Source organism: Narcine bancroftii, chromosome 10 (genome assembly GCF_036971445.1).
Source record: "Narcine bancroftii isolate sNarBan1 chromosome 10, sNarBan1.hap1, whole genome shotgun sequence".
Taxonomy (NCBI): Eukaryota; Metazoa; Chordata; class Chondrichthyes; order Torpediniformes; family Narcinidae; genus Narcine; species Narcine bancroftii.
In genome coordinates this window covers 88,340,245-88,349,685 of record NC_091478.1, presented here as the reverse complement: position 1 = coordinate 88,349,685, position 9,441 = coordinate 88,340,245, and positions in this window count along the sequence as shown.

The window sequence follows — 9,441 nt, the reverse complement described above, 5'->3', positions numbered from 1 at the left end:
AAACTCCTTACAGACAGTGCGGGATTTGAACCCCTGTCCCAATGCTGCACTAAAAAGAGCCATTTTTGAACAGAATTTCCATGATTTTCATTTACATGTGCATCATGTGACATGCATTTGTTTGCACGTTCTCCCCATGGGTGCTCTGGCTTCCTCCCTGCCTCCAAAATGGATGGTATTGGTAGGTTAATTGGATGTAATTGAGCAACATGGCTTTAAAATTAAAATTAAAACTAAAACTTTAAATCAATGGATGGGGCAGGAGTAAGATTTTATCATATTTGCGAGGTCCCCTTTTTGGTTATGATTAAGGGAATTGTCTTAGCATGTTCCAGGTCAATGGAGTCAGCTACTGGACCCCATTGCAGGTACATTGCCTTTAAGAAGAAAGCTTAGCAATTGTTACTACTTTCCAACAGTACACAAGAATTCTTCTCTTTATGAACCCCTGTGGTGCACTGTTAGCCAGAATCAGACATGCATAAGGTAAAGACTTCCACAGAGCCAGGCTGGCTGTAGCTGCAGTAACTCTGAGTGAGCCTTCGGGAGGCTGGTGCAGGCTTATATCCCGGAGGGTGATTGACACCCGACCGGGTGGGGCTTGATCCATTCAGGCCGACTGATTGACAGCCGGTCAGGTATTGTCCTGTCCCCTTACACTCCTGCTGGTAGAGAGGTTGCCCCCTGCAGTAGGCTGGTGGTGTACCACCACAAACCCACACTCCCCTTCCTCTGTTAGCCTCTACTGTTTTAAAGCCTGATGGCTTGAACAAATTTCCCTGTACTTGCTCACATTCCACCTGAAGATCATCACCACCCAGCTCTCCTCCAGCTTTGTAACTTGCCACCCATGTCTCATGATCTGTAAATGTGACTCATTGGTTCTCCTTCACTTACCCTGCATTGGTGTTGAAGAAAGGCTATGGCACGACTTAAACCTCAGGTGTGCAGAAGAATGTCATTAGTGGTCACTGAAGAGAAACACCTGTCAGTTTGTTCTCTACTGTTTGTCCAATTTAGTTTGCCAGGAATTTCTCTCCATTTCAAGATAAGTAAGATGCCATCTTCACTGGAAATTATATTGGGAGTATAAGTAAATGGAAAGGTGCATATCATTCAATTCACAGCCCTAATGGGTAGAGTCTCAATTTTAATGGATGCTGTTTACAGTAAAATCCCTCTTATCCAGAATTCAAGCAACCAGCAGCCCCAAGCAACTGACAAAAAAAAGGTAAAAAAATACGCAAGTTCAAAAATGGCGCCCCTAGCAGTCAATTTGCCAATTGCACAACACACAATCTCAAGCAACCGGCAAAGTCACTTATCCAACATCTACCAATCCCCACAGGAACCAGATACTGGGAGTTTTACTGTACTTTGAGGTAAATTATAATCACACTCTGCAATGCATTGATATCAATTATTGTTTCAAAGGTTCTTCGGAGAAACTGAATTCATTAGAAACACAAAACAGAATAAAAAGTAAATTTAGTGGAAAGATTTGGATTCTGACATTAAATGATGGAGTACCTATACCCAAATATGCATTTGGTGGCTGTGCCTGACCTCCAAGGGACAACCAAGATGTGTAGCACATCTGACAATATTTCAGGGTCAGCTTTGTGGTCTGGCTGGAAAGTGATGGCATTGTAGAAAGGTTTGTTGCTATTTTATTTTAGCATTATTGGTACATTTGGTTTTAAGCCAAGGTTATAACTGATTCTAGAAGAAATCAAAATATTGCTCCCAAGTACAAATCAACATAAGCTGCCTGTAAAATTTGTGACTTTCTCATTTCAGTGTATGCCTGTCAATTATTTTTTGATTTCAGTTGATCAGGAAATCCCAGGGTAATGATAGAACTGTTGCTATTCTTAGAAAGAGTGTGTTGTGGATGGGCAATGGATATGCACTACAACACAGGGTATTTCAACAAAAGTAGTTTTTAATTATATTTGAACAAGAAAACGGAATTAAACTTTAACTTACAACTTAACCTACTTACTTAACCTATCAAACCCACTTACTTTCCCCCCCCCCTCTAATACTAAGCACAGGTGTGTGTAATGTATATTTAAGATTTGAAAAGTTCTTTGGATCACAGTCCAATCTCACTGGTTGCAGGCCATTCTTGAACTGTGCACAGAAGTTAACATTAACAAAGTTTACCAGTCTTTGGTGCTTAACAGGCAAATGGTTATCACTCAGGATGGTTCTTGCTGGTTTTCAGAGAGAGATTCCTTTTCCAGGACATTTGCAACTAATTCCTTCTCAATCAGTCTTGCTGATGAAACTTATCCCCTTCAGGGTTCTCCAGATGATCCTCTTTCTTTCAGGTCACCTTTCAGACTGCCAGTCTTCACCTTTGACCAGGCAGCTTTCCAAAGTTTGCCAGCTTGTCCCTCTGGATCTGACTTCTGTGACTCCTTCTCTCGCACTCTTTTCACACCCTCTCTCTCTGAGAGCAAAACGTTTCCATCTCCTGAAAAATCACATGCTCTCCCAGGCACACTGTATGCTGATACTTTGTGGCTCCTCTGCAAAAAGCATTTCAACAAAATAGGGAAGAACAAAATTGTTCCTAATTCTATTTTATTTTTGAAGACACAGCATGGTCACAGGTCCTTCCAGTCCAGGAGCTCGATTCTGCAAAAGTCCTGCAAAAATTCTGTGTTTTGAAATGTATGAATTGCTCTAGCAATTCCTCCCAAACCACCTCAAAATATTCTGTCACACAATGCCTCACTAACCACCCTGCTAGAGGAAAATTAGTTAAATTGAAAGGTACTGTTCTCCACTGGCACTGTTCCAGACAGAAGTAGTTGAGAGAATCAATAAATATACCCAGGGCCCCAGGGCCTGAGATCAAGGCAGAAAGATGTTTAATTATCTTCCAAGAGCAGCTGGAGCATTTCTTCATCTTGACAATTTCCTCACCATTATCTCCAGGAATGAATTGTAGAGACAAAGTACAAAGTGTGAGGTACTAGAATATATTATGTTACTGCTCTCCTCACTTGGAATACCTATCCCTTATGGCGGCTTGGCTAGCATAGCAGTTAGTGCAACACTGTTACACCACCAGCAACCAGGACTAGGGCTTGAATCTCACACTTTCTGTAAGGAGTTTGTTTGATCTCCTCCAGTTTGGCCTTCCTCCGTCCAGGTGCTCCGGTTTCTTCCCACCCTTAAAATCGTACTGGAGCTTGCAGGTCAATTGGGCATAATTGGGCAGCATGGGATCATGGACCGAAGGGGCCTGTTACTGTGTTGTGTGTCTAAATTTAAATTTACCTTTAAATATAAGCCTGGAATTTAACTGTAAACAAATTACATGGAAATTAAGCTGGGAACTCACTGTCCAGATCTGCTTGTTTTTGACAATAAAGCCTTATTTTAATGTGAAGAAGTGAGTTCATAACAGAGGAAGCTCAAATATTCCTTGTGGGAACCAGAGGATTTTTATCTACTCATTACTCATCTTTTCCACCACATTCACCTGGCAGTAAAGCCACTACTATTTATTTCATTCGAGACAAGCTCATTACTATTCAATATTCACAAGTAAACAGGAGACCTGTTGTTGTATGGGATTCTTGCTGCCATTTTATGAAGCAGATTAAATTTAGGAATATTAAACCAGCGAATATTCCTGACTGGGGAAGATTGCACTATATTCTTTGGTTTGGCAGGTTTTTATTTTCCCCACACATCATTACATATGCAAATCTAGCCTCCTGATGGAAGGCAGAAACTCTCATTGAGTTACTCACAGTAACAATTTTCCAAATTGATAGGCTTCCTTTCTTGAAACAAACTACGGAATGGAAATATACACTCGGAAAGTGGTGACAGCCTTGAACTATACTAACCACGAGGCTGATGTGCCAATCAGCTAAAGTAAGCTGGAAAGGAAAATGAGCTTTAAATGTAGGGGACATGCCTTCACTTTAGAACTCACATGTGGAAAGCAAAACAAAGCCAGAAGAGTTGTTGCCAACTGAAATTGACAAAACTGATGGAAATCTGAACAAGCATAAATTTTGGACTGAGGATAAAGTTAATTCTGCTGCAAGCTTGGGACATCTTTATGCTGTATTAAAGGTGGGAGACAGGTGCACTTAACAGAAGGTTGGAGGCTTTTGAAATATGCTGCTCGGTGAGACTGCCTCAGGCTTCACATATAAAGTGCCAGATTAAAGCATTTCTGATGTAACAAATCATTAAGGAATTTGGAACCTATGAATGATTGCCAGAGGCTGCGTAGTGGATAGAGTGGGCTTGCAGATATCAGACAAAGGTCATGGGAGACCGTTAGATTGGTGAGAAAAAATACAGAATCCCCCCCCCCCACAAAAAACTGATAACGAGGGCTGAACAAGCTTTCACTGATGGAATGTGTGAACTGGATAAGAGCACGGGTGAATTAAGGGATGTTATTGCAATATTTAGAGTGCTTACATGGTCACAATGACTTTCGGATTGACTTGATTTTCTTCCCTGAAGTGTGATGACATGGTGATAATATTAACTTCAATTCTTCATGAGGCCAAAATCTAATGGGAAATAGTTTCATATGTTTGTCTAAAATGTTAAATGAAGAGTTAATCATCGATAGGACTGAATATTTTATTTCTCAGCAGCATTAAGATAAATAATAATGAGAGGGTCATAAATATTATGATTAAATATTATCATTCGAGCCTAGTGCGCACGCTAGGCTCGAATGATGGCAAAGGTGGGACTAAGGTTAAGTTTATGGTTTGGCTTGGGATGGGGGGGAATTATAGTTAGGACTAGATTTAGAGTCATGTTGAGGTGAGGATATGGGAGTGGAACAGGACTCAGGTTGCAGGTCCAGGAAAGGTCACATTTAGGCTACTGGTGAGGGCTTAATTGTGAGTTAGCCTCCGCCATTCTAAAATCCTTCCACCCAGTCTAATTATAATTATTAGTTGGGTCATTGAAATCTCCTGTGTTTATATTCCAATATTTTTCTTCCACTCTTCTCATTTGTTCACAGAATTATTCATCCTGTTGAAAGAGTTTACCTCTAGAAGCCCATCTTAACTACCCAAGTTAAAAACTGAAATACTGGTTGTTGGACTATGCTGCATTAGTTATCTATTTAATTATCTAGATTCTAGATTATTGCCAGTCGACTTGCTATCTTCTGGTCTTTTTAACCACGCCATTAGACCCTGCACTAAAATCAGTAAAATACTCTCCTGCATCTCTTGCGGTGAATGATCATAAATGAAGAATTTTGGTGTGTCAAGCACCACTCAATATAACAAATGGTATTAATTCATTTTAATAAAAATTTTATGCACTCCCAAATTTAAAAAATAGCAATCCCAGAGAAGATTTCAATAAATATTATGGCCAAACCAAAGGCCACTAGATGAGAAACCTTCTAATAACTTAATATTGCCAACAGATTTACAGATAGCCTCAGTTAGCATTGAAATTACTGATGATTCATTTTGAAAGTTTCAAACTACATAACTTAGTTCCTAACTATTCAGTCTCTATCTAATATAATCAGGTGAAATCTATTTGTATGATATTGGGATATTATTTCCTTCTGATGAAATGCACTACTAACTATTGCTTTAAGACCAGTTAATGAAGAAACACTGAGTTGCAAATTCAATGAGTTAAGGGAGTTCTTACTGATCCCTTATAGGAACAGAATCATTCATTTATGAGTCAATAAAACTAATTCAAATTCAGAACAAGTTCAAAATGAAGTGGTAAAATAATAAATACAAATGATTTATTAATGTGCAAAATGCCATATATCTTTCAATACATTTGATTGGCTTTTTAACAACATTAATAACTAAAAATAATCTAAGAAATAATCCATTCTGTTCAAATAATTAATTTCTTTAAAAGTCTTTATGTAATTTGTCAGATTTAATTACTAGTTTACTTTTTAATATAATTAAAGACTGATGTTGCTTCCCAAGCTTAGACAATTTGAAAATAGAGCAGTTGCCAATATTTTCTCTCATATTTTCTTTAATCTAAATCAGTGGTTTTCAAACTGCTCCCCTAAACTTACATTCCGCCTTAAGCAATCCCTATGCCAAGGTGGTACGTGAGTGGGAAGGGAAGGTTGAGAACCACTGCTCTACACCCAATTGTTACTGAAATATTTTGCTTGAAAAACATTGTCCTTGGTCCATTTCCTTTGGAGTTATGAAACTGTGCACATAATGAGTCAATTAGGTATGATTAAAACAGTGTTTTTTCTTTCCACTCACATAACCACCTGAAGCAATCCCTTACTAATCAGAGAGCACTTATGGCATAGGGATTGCTTCAGTTGGAATGTGAGATAAGGGGGGCAGTTTGAAAACCACTGATCTAAATGAATCTTATGTTTTGTGTAAAAAGTGTGAATTCAGCATTTAATACTTTGTGTTGCATAATGGGCAAATGATTTATCTTGCATCTTAAAAGTATCACCTTATTCAACCAAGATATAAAAAGACCTAATGATGAGAAATCAATAAACAACCAGAAACAATTAAAACACAGCTAATCATAGATGCAGTTTTAAATGGATTGGCTCTATAGTTGTCAATATTAACATCCTCTGCCAAGCAATTTATGCAGTACATCTGAAGTGAAAATGTTAAATGGCATTTTTAAATTGTTGCTTATTCTCTGATTCAAGAACATTTAGAGGGCCGGCACAACATTGTGGACCAAAAGGCCTGTACCATGCTGTAATGTCCTATGCTCTATCCTCTGCCACATCTGCATACAATACCAGTGAATACCAGTGTCAGAGAGGAGACATAAACATTGACAACTAATATAAAGATTCTATTTGAATTTGAAAAATACAACAATGGAGATGCTTCATTAATTTGTTTTGGACATCCCAAAGTCTTGAGAAACGTTGGATTGAAGTATTTCAAATTTTCTCTGCACTTTTAAAGTTAATTTTAAACAAAATCCCTGAATTGCTTTATTTGGTATTGTTGGAGAGAGTGAAATAATGTTAATGACATCTGGGCTGCATGTATTAGCTTTTACTTCTCTTATGGCTGGGCGGACGGTGTTGCTCAGATGGAGGAATGTTACCCCACCTAATCATGTTCAATGGCTATGTGATGTCATCATGTTTAAATTTAGAGAAGGTTAGATCCACATGCACTCTGTATTTTTGGGTGTGAAATTTCAATGCTAATAAATATATTGAAAAGGGAAGAATTTGAAAAATATGCGTTGGTCAACTCAATACCAAACCTTACTCAGGCATTTATTTCTCTATTTGTGTGTGAAATAACATTAACTTGTTAATTGATGTTCTGTTCTAGATTGACACCAGAGAATATTCTCCAGCTATGCTATTTAAGAGCTTCTTTAATGATTTGAATTACTTACAAGTTTGTTGGATTTTGGGTTACAGGACAGTGTGACAGCGATCAAGTTAGACAATTATCTGGGGTGCAACAATGCCCTTTCTGATCAGATGTTTTTATGTGGCACTATGGCAGAAGATGAAAAACAAGATAACTTTATAGATGAGGTAGACCGAAGAGCAAAATAGGCAGGAAGACTCATCCCTTCAGAGTTCTCAGGAAACAGAGTTTATACACACTCACAAAGAGAGCAATGCAAGAAGAAATTAAAATTTTCCTTGGAAGTTGTCACTGGGATTTCACTCTGTGGCAGAGTTACAATCACCCGCACTTCTTTCCTTTGAATCATTGTGCATTCCCATCTCCTGAAATAGTGAAGGAGGTTTACTTGATAAGTTTTGTGCAATGTTCCTGTCATGGTGAATTGCCCCAGTGAGATGCAAGTATTAAGGCATTGGTGATGGTAAATTTGTGAGGGTGTAACAGGGCTTCTGAAGTTTTGGTTAATGCTCTTGGGTGAATGACAGGAAATAGTTGCACTGACTAACATGAGGCTAATAGAAGGTAGAATTTAATGTTAGGATTGCTGATCCTGACTAAGGCTGTAAAATCTGTACAGTTTTTCTGGCACTGTGTTCAGCTGCTGTCTTCCATAACCATTTCCTACCAATGGTTTATGATGGATGTGGATATCTCCCATGTGCCTGGGCACATATGTTCTCTTTGGTTATTATTCCACCCAGAGAAGAGTATAGTAATTTTTCTTTACCTCCTTCATTGCAACTTCCTCCAAGACCCCAAAGAATAATTTCCACAAATGGCTGTTGGCAATGACCACCTTTTTCAGAGATGTGCCAGTGTTTCCTTTAGTTAGCACAGGTTAGCTTTACCCAACACAAGTGGATCCTCAATTCTCCCTGAATATGTACCTTTCTGATAAACTGTGACAACTGGAAATATCTAAGTGATAAGATCGTAGAGCATCACAGAACAGGAATAGGCCTTTCAATCCACCTCAAGTCCAAATCAAACTAAAAAATCAAAATCTTCTAATTTTGACAAAAGAAAGACAAAATCACATCTTTTGCCATTCCTGTTACCAGACTTATTCTTCCAATGCAATGTTCTGAATCTGTACTCAACTGCTCTGATTACCATGTCTGAACATGAATTACAGGTGTATACTTTGCCATATCAAACAATTACAGCTACTTTTTCATTTAAATTCTGAGATACATGTTCACTTTTATAATGCGGCTCGATCAACAGTTTAGATTTGGATGTGAGTCGACAGCTGCTGCTAACAACCCATTTGCATAGGATTTTGATGGATTGAAGTTATTCATGCTCAAATCTTTCAAAGTTGTTTCGTACCAAATATAATCTGTGTGGGCTTGACTTCATATTTAGATTGGAAGACTGTCAATATAATGTTTAGATAAGAGACTGCAGCGCTTCGCCTTTACAGCACCTGCAGTTGGGACCATGGTTTGAATCCCGTGTTGTCTGTAAGGAGTTTGTACAGTCTCTCTGTATCTGCGTGGAGTTTCCTCAAGGGGGCTCGTGTTTCCTCCAACCATTCAAAACGTACTGGGGGTTGTAGGTTAATTGAGTGTAAACTGACCCGAGCGCCAAAATGGCTTGTTAAGGTGCTGCATGTCTAATTTTTTTTTTAAATTAAAAATGTAAAGAGGGATCTCAACCTGAAACATCATCCATACCTCTGCCTCCACAGACGCTGCTTGACCTGCTGTGTTCCTCCAGCAGTTTGCTTTTTTACTGCATTTGTTACAAGATCAGTCACATTTGTTGTCTACATAGTTATTGCCTATGTCATGAATGGCAGAAGTTGTGTGTGACGTTAGCATTTATTCAAGTGGTTAATATTCTTGCCCTGTTTCATCAAAGAATGAGAATGTTTATACTCGTTATTTAAGCTTTCGATGTGTCAAAACTGCTAAGATCAGTGGTATTAAAGTATTTGCCCAGATATTGATCCAATAAGATAGAAAAATACATTAGAAAGCACAGTAAATACAGACTCAAACTGATTTGGAAA